The sequence below is a fragment of the Phalacrocorax carbo genome, chromosome 1, assembly GCF_963921805.1.
Source record: "Phalacrocorax carbo chromosome 1, bPhaCar2.1, whole genome shotgun sequence".
Lineage (NCBI taxonomy): Eukaryota > Metazoa > Chordata > Aves > Suliformes > Phalacrocoracidae > Phalacrocorax > Phalacrocorax carbo.
The window spans coordinates 108740845-108758841 of NC_087513.1; the positions used below are offsets into that span (position 1 = coordinate 108740845).

The following is a 17997-nucleotide window of genomic DNA, read 5'->3' on the forward strand; positions in this document are numbered from 1 at the left end:
GTTTTTGTTTAGCTGTTGCTCAATTACCTTAAGTAGACAGTGAAGTTTGGGACAAACTTTTTCTTAACGCTATGTACAAGCCTTGATCTGTGGCACTTCTTAAAGATGCTTTGCAATGCACCTTGAGATTAAAGTGCATCGCCCCTGCAGTGCATTGATCTTGTCTGGCCCAGAAAGGGGTTGTCATAGATCTGCTTTTGAAATCAGGACTCCCTCATGGGTTTTTCCAGCGCATCATCTCCATGTCATTGGGTTGGCAGGATATGAAGCTGAGGGTCTTTTTGAAGTTTTCCTTCACACCAAGGGGTGTATACTTGTTGTGTGGGAATGTTGGTAAGTTACACCCTCTTCTCCCTGTGTGTTCAGTGCAGGATAACTTACTGCAGTATTTAAATATTCCAGGTCTTTTTAAAAAGTAAATTGTTTGGGTTTTTATGTTGGAGTATTAAAATGAAGAATGGAATCCGAATGCTCAGAACACGTTTCTTGCAGAGGACTGAAATACGTGGGCTGAACTTCGTGAATTAATTAAACAGTCGTATAAACATCTATTCCTTTGCAGCTACAGACAATAGTCTTATTTTAGGAAACATGATCATGTGCTTCATCAAATATCACTCATGCCGGTATTATTTAGTTTTTGCATAATTGTAAAGCAAATATCACTTTAGGGCCTGCTTGTGTATCTCACATTTCAATCTCTTTTTATTTTAAGTACAAAAATGTTAGTTTCCTGCATCAAATGATTTGTTATTGGAAAAGCAAAGTAACGCTTCTTTACTCAAAAGTTTTCTCCCTGCAAAACTGTGGTACATGGAAAATATTTTCCAGCTTTCGGAGTTTATTTGATTTTGAACACTTTTGGTTATGTAAGTTTTAATAAGTAGCTTTGGTGTACCCCTAAAGGCACACCCCACACACTTATGTTGTGTGACCTAGGGTCACAAGTAATGGCTGCAAGCTAATTGATTGAGAAAGGCTTGTCTGACTGGGCCCCTTTGAGTCCTCCCTTTACATTCCTAAATTTCTGTAAAGGAGGCACTGGCAGCTTCGCCTGGCGAGAGGAGGGGTTGGGGGAAAGGGAGGAAGTTTCTCAGTTTCTGATTATGCGCAGAGTTTCCTTGTACTGAGCTTATGTTCTCCACCCACTACTTAGTAAGAACTCCTTAACAACTTAAAGCTTTATCCCTGTGAGTACCAGAAAAGTGATTTGAGTATTTATTGAGCAGGGAGAACAAACTGCTTGCTCCAGGCAGGGAGAAAGCTTATGGAAATTATATTAGACCTTCAGCAAAGTGCACAGCTGCATCATACAGAAGCTGAGACTCAAACTGACAGGCAAATAAGCCAGATCACGGAAGGGGCCTCTGTGTGGCAGCTCTGAGCTACCAAGTGTTGGACAACTAGGCAAAAAGTGCAATGGAACAGGGCAGAAAATAACACACTAACTTCAGGCAACTGTTGCTTTTTCATGGTGAGTCCAGATTTGAAATGTTGTTTGAAATGTAGCTATTTTTGTTGTCTCTAAACCCCTTCCGTTTTACCACAGCAATCCTTTTGTGAAGCTCATTGTGTTACAGATTATTTTTCCGGATGTGCACTTCAATTCTGAACGATACAGAAATGTACAGGGATAGTCCTTTCATGCTGCTTGCTCTCTTTTGCTTTTGCTTGCTTCAGGAGACAGGTCCCATTTCTACAAGCACGCTGCATGGCTTCCGATTTGGAAAGAAATAATTTTGCAGCTAGCACTTAGCGTGCAGCTGCATATAGGTGAATAAGTGAACATAATTTCTATACACAGTCTTCTGCAGTTTGAGCTTTGTGGCACCTCTCCATTGCTCCTTATTTCGTGCTCCTTATCTTGAGAATGTATGGCACGGTCACTATGAAAAGAGCTTTGTGTTTGAATTCCTGGTGAGTCGAAGGGTCAGGGCCTATGAGTTATCTGCCTGCCAGCAAGACTCATTGCTGTGTCCCTTTATTTTTCAAGCTAAAATAGAAAAACATGTGTCCTCATCCCTTTTTTATAAATGTATTTTGAATTCAGGTTTTACATGCTGTTTGTGTGTGCTTTGTTCTTCTGACAAACTCGGGTTTTGGGGAGAAGCCAGTTTTATTCTATCCATATTTATTTTATTTACTCAAGCTTTCCTGCAGCTTTTTTGCATTCCTTTGTTGTGATGCACATAAATTTTTCTTAAAACAACACTCAGTGTTTCTGATTTCTGCTAAGAGAAAAAGGATTTATACTTGGAAACATTTCCAAAAATACCAGGGAGCTATCTAGATTTTAGGTAAGTTGCAAAATTATACAGAAGATAAGGCTTTTGTAACGTTCGTCTCACTTAAGGAGGGAAACACAATACTTCTGGGTAAGTTCTTGAACAGACTGTGTTAGATACACTAGTCATCTAGTGTAATGGTAATAAATATGATCTGAGCTATAATGTTATTTCAGTTACTGACTTAGTTTGAAAAAGCTGCTTTATTAGCACAGGAGAATTAAACACTGCATGTTGACAGTAACACTAGAAATATGTTTGCAAAAACTGCTGAGTGGGTGAAATTTAGAGCAATAAATCATCAAGGCATGTCAAAGTAACTCTGTACGTGATGTTTTAAGATGCCTGTGATTTGGAGGAGAAATGAGTCTGTTTTTCCTCCAGCAGAAGTGTGATTCTGTACAAAATGATCTTTGTCGTATCTTTCTTTAAATAAATAGTTATCTTTTCAAAAAATAAAAACCCAAAGTCAGAAGGTGCAAGAAAAGTCTCAGAATTATGTAGCGGTGATTTGGAGATAACGGGAAAATGCTCACTTGATAAAATAATTCTATTATGCAACGTAAGAAGTTGGTTAGATGAACTTTACACAGAAGGTGTGTTACTACTTGTTTCATGACCTGTCTAAGTTTCTGTGCTCATCTGAAACTTACTACCAATTAGCAAAGTGCCTGTTTTTTTAAAAAAGATGATGCTTCAGATCTGAATTGATCTGATGTTGCAGTCCCTTTCAAGTGCAGAAGTTCATGTTGTTCACCTATTCTGTCCATTCTTATTTGTCAGTCTGAGATCTTGAGTTTGCCCATCAATTTTGAAAATGGTTAAAAAAAAGGGGGGGGGGGGAGTTTGTTTCAAAGAAATGTTAACCAATACGGAGTTGAAGTTGATTCTGCAGTTGACACTTCTTGTTTTCCTGTTGTCAGTTGGATTCCTATCTATTGTGGCTTGGGCTAAACCTCAGACTTTCTACAAGAAAATTCTTGGCTGTATCCTTAATGCGGTTAAGGTTGTGCTTTTCTTTTAAGAGTTTCAGGGTTCACTTTGAGGGAAAGAGATGTGTCCTCTTACTGCATCATAAGCGTATGATTTTCTTCTTGGCTATGCTGTGATGGAGGAATACCTGTTGAAGTGCTCTTTACACCATTAAAAACTGAAAGTAAAAGAAAGTTTGAGGAGTTGGTCTCCTTCCAGCTTCGGTGGCCTGGACCGCTGGGTCCTTGTGGTCACAAGGCACTTGGGGAGCAGGGGATGGTGGGTGCTCACATGCAGCCACCTCCTCCACAGGCACACAAGCAGAGGACCAGCCCTTTCTGTGTCGTGCGTTTTCCATTGGCAAAACAAGGCACCAGTGGTGTTGTGACACCAGATTAGAGGATTATGAAACATTTCTTCATGCTCTGATGACCAGCCTGATGAAGGGGAAAGGGCTTAATGAGGAGGAGAAGAATTTGCTGAGGATTTTATGCCTATATCTGTCATTAAAAAGAGAAGATCTGCTCCTAGTAGCTGTGTTCTGTGATTCATGGAAACCCCTACAATAATGATGTGAATGATGATTAAATATGGTGTTTTTACTGACCATCTGAGGACTGACACAATATAATGTGACTGGCAGGAAGTTTAAACATCAGTAATGTATCTCTAAAGACTACTGGTCTCTCTTAGAGAAAGTCAAAGAATCAGGCTAAAATAATTATACTGGCTTTTTACACAGTCACTGACACCAGTTAGAGAAAAAAAGAAGTTTTGAAAACGTTAAAACACAATTGTATTATAGCTTTCATTTCTTTGCAAGGTTTATATTTAACATCTTTAATGTTTCGTCAAGGAGAAACTAGATTTGTTTTGCAAATTACACAGAAAAGTGTTTTTGGAGGTTCATTTTCTGGTTTGTTCTGTTGTTTGTGGAAGGAAAAACTTTATTTGCTAGACATGTTAATTTTATTGACAGCTGTACATTACAGAAACAGGTCTCCATGGTACCTATGGATATCTTTACTGTCACATGAGAAAGTATGGAAATTCAAGACTAACAGTTGATTTTTCTGTCAGAGAGAGGAACTAGTTTGTGCTGTCACAAGAAGGTGATACCTCTATCGTGAGATGAAGGAAAATTGACAGGAACAGGAAAATTGTAGCACCCGTGGTGTCAGTGAATCACAGTGTTGGTACTACAAATTAAAAAGTAAAAAACCCCATCTATGTTATATCCTAGCAATTTTGAAAGAGTTTATTTTTTTAAGAATTTTAAAAATGAAAGACAAAGAAAAATTTCTTTCATCTTCTCGGTTACAACTCTTGATCACATCTTAAAGTTCTTTTGTGACTACAATTACTTGGGCCTTAAACTTCTTTGATCTCGAAGCTTTATGGATCCAGGAACCATAGGTCGGTTAAAAAAAAAAAAAAGGGGGTGGGGGGGCAGAATTGCCAGCATTGCAGTTCAGTAAATAGTTGAGGGAGTTGAGGGAGCAAGAAACAGAAGATGTACCCATGCTTGTCCATGAAATAGAAAGAAAGAGAGAGGAGACCTGATCTTTGGAATACCCAAGTTGACTTTCAGCTCATTTTTACTCTCCTGCAGCATATTCAAACCACCAGCAGAAGACTGTCCCAAAAGGTGATGATGAAGGTGAAAGAAGAACAGATAAGAGGAGAAACATTTGTCTTGTGAAGTGATTTAAGTGTTTATAATATGTGGGTAAAAACGGACACAAAGAACAAGCAGAAATAATCAGATATGAGGATAGGAGCAGTGATAAGGGAGGCAGGACTTTAAGGAGCAAAACAGAAGAGATCTAAAAGTAGGAGAAATGTGGCATGAGAGAGGAAACCCAGCCCATCTAAAATGGTCTGTCAGTCACAGATACGAGCCTGTGCCTTGTCAACTGACGTGAAGTCATCTGGCTTCAGTAAAGAAGAGACGAAACACTGAGGAAAAAAAGTAGGAAAAACAAAGACAAAAGTGCTGTCTTTCTCCCGATTTGTTCAGAAGCGATTCCACTGCTGGCATTCAGTTTCATACATGAAGTAATAAATTCACCCAGGAAGAAAGGCTCTTCCTTCCAAAATTATGGTCACAGCATTTCAGAGAGGGAGAATGTGGGAGGAAACGAACCTCTCCCCTTTTTACCTAACATCCTCTTCTATTTACTTTGCTCTGTCTAGCAGCGAAGGTAGAGGTGAGGACAGATGGTTACATTTGTCGTGACAGGTTGTTTTTTTGAGCGCAGGCTAAGTCTCTTTTCTCAGCTCCAACAGGATTCCAGTAGCTTTTTAAAAATTCTTGCAAAACCCTTTGGAAGGTCTTTTGGCAATTCTGACTCTTGAGTCTGGGAAAGATACAAGCCATTTGCAGCATGAAACATGAGACAGTAGAAAAAAGGAAATCAGTGGAGTGAGGGACAAGAGAAATGGCAATGGCTTTTCCTCTACCTCTCCTGTGACCAGACTATCCACTTCAATATACTTGTATCACTCAGGGCTTTATCTAGGACTCTGTCAAACATCCTAGTGACCTTGGTAGGGATTGGTTGAGGCCTTGTATTCAAATCACTCATCCATCAGTTCAAAATAGAATTCACAGTGATTTGCAGTGTAGGTATGTGACACCCATAACTGTTCAAGATTTCTCAGTATTTACTGGAAATGACATCCATACTACACGGCCAAGGTAGCACACCAAAGTGCCACCTACAGTTGCTGAAATACCTACCTCTCCTTTAGAGAAATGTCCGGTGATTCAAATAATAACTAGATGAGTTTTCCAATTCCAATGTTACCTTTAAAGGCCAAAGATACTTTAGCATTTATTATGTAATTCTGGTTTATTTAGCAATATTATAAAAGTAGGTAAGAAATACAGCTTCAAGTACTGCAGAAAGCACCTTCTCCCTCTTTTAAGCCATTTTGAGTGAAAGTACTGCATTTATATCACCAACTCTCCACACCTCCTCTTAACCCAAAAAATGTCCTGTGGACCATAAATGTCCTGTGGAATACATGCAAGCCCTTTAGTTGGTCCTGTTTTGAACAGTTCATGCTTAATGGTGTTAAATGATAAAGCGAAATATAAATTAAAGAGAAGGCCCTACCCTGAAGTACATGTCCCATCACTGTTGGTAATTTTTGTTATTTCCAAAAAGCAGCACCAGCTAAAGGCATCCTTCCAAGAACGGTCCTTTGTGGCAATGCTGGTTGAAGGTACCCCAGTGCTCTTTCACTGCCTCTCCTTCCACTTCCCTGCTGCCTCTGAAATCTTTGGAAGACTACTCGAGAAATGGCCAGGAATTGACCCTGGCTAAAAATAATACTGAAAAAGAAGATTGTTTTTAACCTGGATTGATCTGGTTCACCTTATACCTCACTTGCATTTTTACTAGATCCAGGTCTGTACAAGCAAAAGACTAAAGCTGCAGGGAGGGAGACACATTAATTTCCTTCGCTACTAACCAAAAATGTCTAAGTTATTATGGGCAGGCTAGTGGAAGTGCCTTCAAATAGCTACGGCTCCTACGGCCACTTGACTTCGCTGTGCCTGCAGAGTGAGGATCAGTGTCCTCTGAAAATATTGACTGTAGTTTTGGTGTATATTTTGTAAGTTACTCATGTTTATGACCTGGTTGCCACCCAGCATCTGTTATTTCAGCCTGTGTATTATAAATTTCTGAAATAAAAAATCTGTGCCCATAGTAGGGGAGAGTAAGTTATAAAGAATGAATGAGGAAAGTGCAGGAGAAAGTGATCAGCAAGGAACTTTATTCATAAAACATACAAAATGTGACACAGCAGAGTGACAGGATCAGTCTGTGTTGAAAATACCTTTGTATTTACGATGTGGAAATCAGACTGCACTGTGTGTTGGCCCCATAAAACTTCTTCCAGGCTCTAGCTGGAAATCGACAAGGGAAGATTTTCCAGCAGTACGCAGTGTAGGCCCAGCTATCCTTCCACTGAAATCAATGAGAATTACATCAGTATAAAGCAAAAACTCTATAAATTTATAGTTTGTGCTAAAAAAAAAGTCGGACTCTTCAAATTCTTTCCTTTTGTTTTGGTTTTTTTTTTTCCCCCCGTTTCATTTACAATCTACTGCCAGCGTCTGGAAAAAAAACAAGAAATTTGGCAGGATCTGATAACTTCAGCATGTTTTAAGTGATATTAAACTGTTTGCTTACTATCACTTTGCCATTTTTTTAACTGTATTTTTTGGCCTGAAATTTTCCATTGTGTAGTCCCAAACCACAGGTGATTGATTTTTTTTTTTTTTTTTGTTAAAGGAAATATGTTAAAATTATTTTAAGCAGCAGAAGTGGGAATAAATTATACTTTTCCTGTTAAAGCAAAGTAAACAAAACAAACTCAACAAAAGTCTTTGAACAACAATTTTCGAAACAATGTGATTAACAGGTGGTATGTGGACTATTTTTAAAGGCCTTGAGGTAAAAAAAGACCTAAATTGTTATATACTGAATGTTAAATTATAGCTATTTATTACATGCCTTTTGGCAGTAAGTGTTAGGGTACACACTGATATCTTTTCATTTGCTGTGAGGATCATAGGACAAATTGGGCATTGCATATGTATAGCTCTGAGTGTCCTGTCCTTAGACACCATGATGCTGAAAGAGCTCGGCATGAGCACGTATCCAAGGGTAACTTAGCTGGGTGCTGAGAAGTAAAAGCACAGGGAGCAAGCTTGCTATCTTGGGGCATCTCACATGGAGAAGGAATGAATCGTCTCTCCATCTTCCAGGTTCTTCAAGTATTATTAACACTCAGTTTTGATGTAGATGATTTATTTTAATGCTGCTGTTGGCTCTGTTTCTCTGTTTCCCAGGTTTTTTTGATTTCATTACTGAACCAGAAGTTAAAAATCACAATCAGTTTTTGCTAGAGGTTTTTTCACAAAAAGAAGGAATGCCACTATGACGTGTTCTGAGTGAACAGGGCTTGAGTTTCATATGGATGTTGCTATATATATTCATATGGTTAATAACACAAGGGGACACTTTTTTTTCATGAAGCCTTCCTAGATTATAATTTAAGCAGGAGCAGGCTGCATTAATTCAAAATCCTCAGATGTGTTGTGTTTTTTCCCCCTATTTATCTCACACCCCATATAGATCATTGCAAGAATTCAACAACAACCACATCTGTCCAGGCATTGCCACCAGGCAATCGACAGCAGTGCTATGACTAGTTGGTAGACACGACTCCACTAATTGGCTGTCTGGCTGCTCTCTGGCAGGACGGGCAGTGGCCACCTCTCCTGTCTTACCTCACAGCTAGCACTATTTTAAGTTTGTTTCTTTTATTCAGCTACTTATATTCAAAAACCTGTTATATTTTAATCAGCATCATGCCATATACTACTAGATTATGGAGTGTATTCACATTTTATTTCTGCCGTATCAGCAGGTCAGTATCAGGGAACACTGTGATAGTGACAAAAAGAATCTTGACTTCATTCCATCTATTATATCTTTTATTTTATATTATTAAGACCTCAGTCGTATTACATATATTACATATTTTTTAATGGCATACTTAATTTCATGTATTGAATCCACAACACTTTTGCCTAAAATTTGGCCAAAACTGCCCCTGCTCCAATGTGTGTCTTTCTGAAAGAGGGAAAAAAATTATGAGCAAAACAATACCTGACTATATTGTATGACATGACAGTCTGTAGGGAAATACATATGTTTTTAGGGGAAAGGGAATTTAACTACACTTACCTTATGTTATATTTAGTAATATCCATTAAACCAAGTGATGCTATTACTGTAAACATAATTTCTTTGTACCTCAATCTTCTCAGCAAGAAATTTAAATTAGTAAAAAATTTTATACATGGTCTGATATTGTGACTGCAAAGAACTCTTCAGTTGTTGTGGATGGACTCCAAAAGGGAAAATGTGACAGCAATTTTTCTAACCTGACCAAAACTGAAATATCAAAAACTTTATATGGAAATTTGACTCTTTTACCTGAACTGAGCAACACATGACATCTGTTCATAGTTGTACATCAGCCTGACTTTCAGGTGGGGGAACTTATTCTTAAGACAGTTATGAACTGTTGGAAAGAATTTCCAACCTAAGACATGAAGGCTGAACACCCTGATTTCAGTTTAAATATTTGAAAAGGTAACCATTTTGGGGGGGTTTAGAAACAGAAGTATAGTGAACAGTGGCATTGATACTGTGTCCATCTCTGTCATTCTGGTTTTACTCTGAGTTTACTACAGCATTAAGAAGTTCTAAAAATTTTAGTCTACATCTGGATTTAGAATTCTCAAGGTGTCATTTAACTTCTTTGTACCTTTGGACGTATCACTTCAAACATATAATTTCTTACTGCTAGAATAGTTTTAGTATTTCTATTTAATTTATGAATGAACATGTTTCTTTCTAGCTGCAAGTACATTAATTTGATAATATCTATATAGAGGGTGGGGTTTTTTTGTTTGGTGTTTTTTAACTTTGCAGGTCTAATTTCCTGCTCTGTGTGTAAATTTTACATCTGATTGGATGTGTTTGTAGGTGTTCATTGGTATGTCTAAAGTCAGGAAGTGAAAGTCCTGTATTTTAAAGTGCTAACTATGATGGTGCATGTCACACCTAACGCGAGATGCTAGGTAGCTGCCATTTTGAAAGTAGGGTCACTCATCACAGTTCCTAAAAATGGATTTAAGAGCCTGATCTTAGAGTCTATTAAAAAACAAAACAAAACAAAACAACCCAAACCATGGCGTGGCATTTCAAAGAGCTGGTGAACTGTCACATTGCCTACAGAATTATTCTTAAATATTTGTTATTACTCTCACTTTCTAAGAAAGTGAGACTTCTACTAAGGTTTGTCTTTTTGCCTTTTTCCTTTCCCTCCTCCATGGGTTTTGTACTCTTTTGTCTCTCTCAGTTAAATTTGAAAGGTAAAATTCTCAATGAATATCATGTTTTATGAAAATCTGTGACTGTATGGAGGAAAGAAACCCAGATCGGTGCCAATTTTGAGAAAAAGGCAGGCAGAACATAGCTGTTATACATTCTGTTTGGCAGTGGCTCCGTGGCCAAACAAAATGTGCGCAGTCCCAGACTAGTCACAGCACAGTTTCTCCTGCCAGATAATAGGCAATGTGGAGAGATCTGGCCATTTGCAGTGAGAAGGAAGAATGTGGAGTTATAGAGCAAAGAGCATAAATCTGTAGGAAAGCAGGTTTCCTTCAATCTGGTGCTTACAGGACACCTTGGGTTTGCTATTGCAAAAGAATAGAGGACCAAATGCCAGAAGATCTTAAAAGGATGTAAATTGCTTGCTATAGGCAAACAAGAACATCTTGTTTGCTGTGTTTTTTTTTTTTTTCCCTATTTACTGAGCATTTTATCCTGTATGGAAAAAATCATATACTATTTCAGTCATCACAAGCTGCACTGAACACATGAGATCCGTACTAATCTTTCATATGAGATGCCCAACTGCAGTTAAGTTCTGTGTAAATAAAAAGATAGGGATGCTGAGATATTAAATATGATAATGAAAGTTAATTTAGAGGAAACCTACTTTTTCCAGCTGGGAATTTATCCAGAACTTAATTCTTTTCTTGGCTCTGAAGTCAGCATAGACATGTTCAGATGAGGATAAAAGCTTGATTTTAAAGCAGTTCAGTATTTTCTGTTTGTTCACATTAAAAATGTCTGGGTATCCCATCTTGCCTCGGACAAATTGCCTGCTTCTGTAGACTTGGGATTACCTTTCTAAAGATGAGAATGATAATACTGAAAATATTAATGCTTGCCTATTCTTTTTATTTAAATATTATTTATAAAGAGCATTTTAAATCTCGGCTGAACAAGCTGCATCAATGGAAATTAAGCACTGTTGCCATTTATGATTTCACCGATTACATGGATATGGCTTTCTAAACTGTTAGAGCTAGTGTCTAAGATAACCTTCCTTCTCCTAAAGTCATTCAAGATAAGGAAAAACAGCAACTGATTTTCGTTAGTATGCTTTTGTTTTATAAGCTGAATGAGTGACAGGTTATGATAATCAGCAACCAATCATTTATTTATTAGAGGAAAATAGAAACGTGTAACATTTGAGTATCAGTTGCCTTTTTATGGACTATTTTAGAAAGGTACTACTTCTAAATATTCTCCTGGGTATTTTTCAAGATAGGAATTTTACCACTAGCGACTGGAAATCGTAATGACTCGGTCACTGCAGACAGAAGTCCATTCAGCAACAAGTTTTGGATGGAGTTTGTAGCTGAATTTAAAAAGTTATTAGCAATTAGTATGTACTCTGTACTTTGAAATGCTGAATAACAGGGGGAACACTATATACATGCTTTTTAAAGCAAAAAGAAAAAAAAAGGGTGAACTGTTAAAATCCTGCATGTCAGAAATAGTGCAGGTTTGTGCATGTTTAATGTAGGAAGAAGTTTATACCGGGCCCCTTTTTGCCCCAGTAGCCCTCTCCTTCTTATTCATTTTAAGTGATCTTGCGTGCAGTTATGATCCTGAAGGTTATCTAAGGACTTTGTTTTTAAGGAACTGTAGTTCTAGTTTGGTGTGATGTCTTCGTGGTAGGGGTAACAGACACAAAAGTTCATGGTTCTGTGTGATAGCTTTGGTTCTGTCTAGGAGCAAGTTTTGCAGAAGCCTCATTGTCGATCACAGAGTATGCTATGGGCACCAGCATGAAGAAAAAAACCAACCAACCAACCAACCAGAACAAACAACCAGAAATTAAAGCAAACAAAAGCAGTCCAGCTGATCATGCTAATGATATTTTAAATTAATGATAAGCAGACAGAACAATAATGTGAGAACCAAAATGCAAAATTCTGTTTAGAAGATGGAAACTTTTATTTCATTCTTTTGAAGTAACATTTAACTATGTGTTTAGTTAGATTTCACAAGACGGAAGCACGTGCAAATGGGGATAGGTTTTCTTAACAGCTCAGTGGGATGGCTGACACTAAGGCATGCCATCGGATTTTAAAAAGTACCTGGTCCTCTTTAATATACAGACAAATAATATATAAAATATGCTTTAAAATAGCTCTTACATTTTTTCATGGGAAGTGTTGAGGGCACAGTGCTTCCAAAAATGGCTGTTGCATAGGTGTCTGAGATTGCCATTTGGCAATACATCTGCAAGCTCTTGTGCATCTGAACCTAACTGCCAGTGAGAGACTCTCTGGCACTTAGACACCGTGGCTGTTCTCTGATATCTGCTGTGCATACAAGTTCAGTGCTCAGGATACCAGTCTTTTCCCCTCTTCAAGGCATTTAGAGTTTGAGGACTTCCTTAGAGCAATCTTCCATTATTATAGCTGGTAGAGGAGAGCATAAAGGCTATAGTGAAAGTGGCATACGAAGGTCTTTTTGTGTATTTCTGAACACCCTTTTTGGTGCATAAACCATGGGGATTCTCTGAAGGAAAAGATTCTTCAGTACATGCAATAGCAAATTATTGTTTCTAAGCAAGGGTTTTTTACCTTCGTCAGGGCTTTCCCATTTCATGTCCGTTCAGTAACCAGGGACCAGACCAGTAGTGTGCTTTTTCTTTTAGCAGCATGTTGTGATGTTAGAACTTGCTGCAAAATCATGTGTTTCATATGGTTTTTATATTTTAATCACATTTTTTAAAGTGTTTCCAGATGTAAGCATATATTTGGTTACAGTTTACTGCACATGCTTACACACTGATAAACTGGTAAAGCCTGCATCCAACAGCCTTTAAATCAATACTTGGCTTTCTATTGACTTCCAAAAGCTCTGGTTTGGGCTGTTGGACTCCTGTTGTTGGTATAGTCAGTGGATTCAGGTCGCCAGTTTTCTCAGAGGTGTTCAGTAACAGTACAATCGTTGCAATTACAGTAGCTTAGTAACGTGAGTCCTACTGCAAAAGGAAATGATCTTCCTTTTCCTTTCTCCTCCATGAATCAGACATCTACTCATGCTTCAGCTGGCTCTTTCCAAAGATACGTGGTGGGAGGTAGATGGAGCTGCTTATTTGCACAGAACCCGTCTTAAAAGTCTCCTGGTTTGGGGCGGGGTCCCTTGAGAGTCTAGTGTGCTAAACAAGACGAAAGCCATGGGATAGGTACCTAATTGCCACAGAATACATTTCCTGGAAGAACTAGAGGCTTTGGGACAGATAGAAGCTCTCAGCTCATAGGTAGAAAAATCAAAAACTTGGAAGCTTGTCGCCAAGTATACAAAATAGAGTATACAAAAGTATACAAGTATACAAAATGGAGTATAGTATACAAAATAGAGTATTTTGTAAAGGCTCAGTGAGACAAAGCTGAGACAAAGAAACTTTACTTCATATGGTTATTCACAGTCAACAATAAACTGGGAGTGCTGGGAAGAGATTGATGCTGAAGTCTGTTCAGGTCGTGCCATGAAGGGGCATTTGTCGGTAGCCTGAGGAAAATCTTCAAGGAAAAGATTCTGCAAGGGAAGCACAGAAATGTTGATCGTCTTTGTGAACCGCTTCAAATGTGGTAAGGTGAACTCAGTCTTGGCTAAAAGGCTGGAATTTAACAAAAAGCAGATTTTATTTGGTTCACTTGGGACATCCCAAATGTTGATAAACTGGAAAGGACTGTGCCAGTACTTCTGTCATATGGTGACAGAGAAAAACATGTACAACAGAAACGTACTGTGCAATGAATCAAGTAACACAGTTTCTATTCAGATCACAGCCCTGAGGGTAGATTATATATATAGTAATTTTAGCCCTCTTAGAAGCGTGTTGCTAGAATTGCTCTATAAAGTGGAGAAATAACAGAAGCCTGGTAATTAAACATGCTGAATTAAAAAAAAATTGGAGGGAAAATATTTATTGCAATAAGATTGAAACACTTAGAATCTTTTCAGTTAGAGTCTCACACTAGCCTTTGTGCACCAGTGGCATTTAAATTAAAACCAGTACGTTTCCATAAATAGAAAAGTTGGTTTTGATGAATGGAGAAATTTATGAAAACAGCTTCCATTTGAAATCCCTGATTGCATCTATAAAGCAACTCCTTTGAACAGTATCCTGCTGGCATACTGCTGATGACAATAAAGCTAAATATAAGTACAGAGAGATATCTGCAAATGTGTGCGTGCATATATATATATTTATATATGTAACGTCAAATTGGAACTAATTGGGAAACTCGGCTTATCTAATTCAAATGCAGATGCGATCTTATGATCCCGTTCCCCAAAATCTGGTCAGACAGATATAATTAGAGTTCCTTGACAATGTAGACAATAAGCAGCGCCCACTGTACCACACCCATTATCACAGAATCACAGAACGGCAGGGGTTGGAAGGGACCCCTGGAGATCATCTCGTCCAACCCCCCTGCTTGAGCAGGCTCACCCAGAGCAGGGGGCACAGGAACGCATCCGGGTGGGTTTTGAATGTCTCGAGGGAAGGAGACTTCCCACCCTCCCTGGGCAGCCTGTGCCCCTGCTCTGGCACCCGCACAGGAAAGAAGCTTTTTCCTCATATTCAGGTGGAACTTCCTGTGTTCCACCTTGTGCCCATTGCCCCTTGGCCTGTCGTTGGGCACCACTGAAAAGAGCCTGGTCCCATCGTCCTGACACCCTCCCTTTAGATATTTATAAGTATTGATAAGATCCCCCTTCAGTCTTGCCTTCTCCAGGCTGATGATCAGATTATAAATGCAGCCCTGCCACAGTACACATGAACACCTAAACACAGCTGCTGAGAATGGACATGTTGGATGATATGTCGTGCTAACATAGGCTGGAAACCAAGGGGTAGAATTCTAAAATTTTTATAAGAGGTTATTTTTTAACCTTTTTTAACCTTTTTTGCTGTTTCTTGTAAAAAGGGTGTCTTGGAGTCATCGTTTCACACTACCTGCCTTTAAAAAAGAAACACTAATGCTACATTTTACTATCTATTTATTCACTACTTTTAATTTTATAATTATTCATATAATTAAGGTTAGGATGGGTTTGATGCATTGAATTATTCCTGCTGTATCTGTTTTTCAAATTCTACAGTGAGGAAGTAAAGTTGATTTGCTTACACGTGCATTTAAAATGAATGCTGAAGCAATCTTCCATCAAAATACTTGTAATAAGGAAGGAACCATTGCTATATGAAACCTGATCCTTTTTTGAAGGTGAATTGTGGTAAAATAACAAAGACAAACATAAACTGCAAGTCTGAATCCATCACTGATGTTGCCTACTTATTTAGTATGTATTCAGAGGAATTGATAAGGTCCCTCTTTTAGTGCTTGCAGTCAGTTGTAGTTGAAGGCAAGATTAGAGGCTTTGTTTTCAGGCTTTTTTTTTTTTTTTCATTATTCTGCTTTTGCTATCTTGTAGTTATGAACATAACTTATTGTGTATTCATAAGGAGCGTGAATTTTAGACCAGTGTATGATGTCTTTGGTAGAATCCATAGAGCATCTACTATTCTATAAAGGGCTATATTCAGACTGAAAACAAGTATTTACTATTGACCATTTTGTATATTTTTAAGCATATTAATATTTTCTATGCTTCTGAACTTGGAAGAAAAATATAACTTGGGACAAAGAAGTTTTGCTTACCTTTTATTTTCCTTACCTTTTAATCTCAGTAGCAATAATTTTCTAGATCTTAAATACTTTGGTTATTAAGCAATATAGTTTTTTGCAAGTGATTTACTTATTGCAGCAAATGGCTAATGCTCTCCTGCAACAACACAACTGCAGGTGTACAGTGTGTGGGGAAAAAAAACCTGAAAGACCAGCACTAGGAATCACTGGATTTTTTAACACAGAGCTCTCTAATGCAAGGAACTTATAAAGGTACCACTGGCAACTTGGAGGGTGCATTGTGGTTTTAAAGTCCTGAGGTCATGAGATTAAGTAAAAATCTTAATATTCATTAAAAAAAAAACCCGAAAGGTGCATGTCCAAATTGTTATAGAAAGAACTATAAAAGATTACTTTAGTATGAATTCAAGTCATCAATACAAGGTAAAAAATCCACCATGAGTTTTGATTTCATTTAAATTTTTAATCACAATCCTTTTAAGTCTTACTGTGAGTTTGTAGATGCCAGAGTTTTAGCTTCTGTAGAGGCATACAATATGCATGTGTATATATACATATAGAAAAGCAAGACATTACCTCAAAATGTCATCTGTTTTCTCTGGTCCTTGCTAGCTGAAGGTAGCTGAACACATAATAAATGGAGCAGAAAACAGAGAGCAAAAAATGGTAATTGGCAATGTAATCGATAGATAGACCGCAGCGTAAACACCTGTTGACGTTTGTAGCGTCTGGGATAACGGGGAAAGGGTTCAGTGCTGCTTCTGCTTTGTAATGCTTTAGCAATGCTTGTAGGCATAAAGCTACCTTAAAACCCCAATTAAACAGGGTTTATGACTGCTTTGTGTTAGTGACGTGATGCCACAGATCAATATGTATCAACGAAACTAGCCTATTGTTTTAATTTTTTTTAAAAAAAAACCAAACCTGAATAACATAAAGTAATCCAAGTGCCTTGTGTCTGAATGCAACATGTTCCATATGTTGGATGGTCTCTCCCTCCCTGCAAATTAACCACAAAATAAGTTATTTGAATGAACTAACTGGTTATAGGCTGTTTGGCCCATAAGGTCGATTTGAATCATCTAGCAGCTGGAAGGCGTAGATGCTGGAGACTCAGACCACCGTCCTAGTCAGGGTGAGAAGTGGTGCACAGCTGGGGAAGGCCCTGGGCTGAGGGCTGGCAAGGGAGGTAGGCAGCAGCTGGAGGGTAGAAGCGTTGGGGACCTGACAGTGAAGATTTAGATGAGGAGAAAACCTGAAGCTGGGAACAGGTTTGTGAAGATTTACCTTTGTGGTAGCAGCTCCTACACAGAGCTTTTGCCCAAAAGCTTTTATCTGGTCACTTTTAAATCTTCTCATCCACCTCTTTTCCACACCTGTATATACCAATCTAAATTGTGCAGTGTATGCCATGTGTTGTATGCCATAATTTTACTATATATGTTATTTTTTGCTGTTCTGCTAATTTAATATATAAGACAAAAAAAGGTATCTTTAATAAGTCACTCCCCAATATGGGAATCACAGCATATTAAAGAACCAGTATTTCCATGAACAATACTTGGCAACTGTGACTTCTCATCAGAGCTGTTAAGAGTGTTCTGCAAAGTCTATTGGATTACATAAGCCTAAATCATTGTTACATGTAGTGGGTGCTTGTAGATAAAAAAGAAAAAGCAGAATTAAAAAATTGTGATAATTCAGGCTAACCTTCTGTGTGTAATATGAATGAACTCCTATTTGAAGTATGATTTTCAGAACACAAGATCCAATCTTGATTTAAAAGTGTCAAGGACAGAGAACCTATCATCACCCTTGGGAAGGTGTTCCCATGGTGAAGTACTGTTCCCTGTGTATCTGCATCAAATATGTGATCTGAACTTGTCTGCTGGAGCTTGTTTGTGGTGTTGCCTGTCAGAGCCTGCAAGAGCCTCCTGTCAAAACTCTTTTAGACAATGATCAAGCCAGACATAATTTTCATAGGATAAATGGAACTGCATTAAAGAGTTTCTTCCAGTCATTTATTTGTGAGGCTCTACAGTGAGTTTTTTGAATTGTACACACCAGAGATCAATACTGCCTTCCAACACTAGATGCTTGAGTGCCACGTATGCAGTTAAT

General features: G+C 38.1%; 1 long non-coding RNA gene across 3 annotated transcripts in view; it reads left to right on the forward strand.

Moving 5' to 3' along the window:
* Positions 1-1122: 1122 nt before the first annotated feature.
* The window catches only part of LOC135316524 (uncharacterized), a 247559-nt gene continuing 230684 nt past the window's right edge, over positions 1123-17997 (forward strand). For all 3 annotated transcript variants that reach the window (XR_010375781.1, XR_010375780.1, XR_010375779.1), the window contains exon 1: positions 1123-1474. This is a non-coding gene — a long non-coding RNA (uncharacterized LOC135316524). The remainder of the gene's footprint in view (positions 1475-17997) is intronic.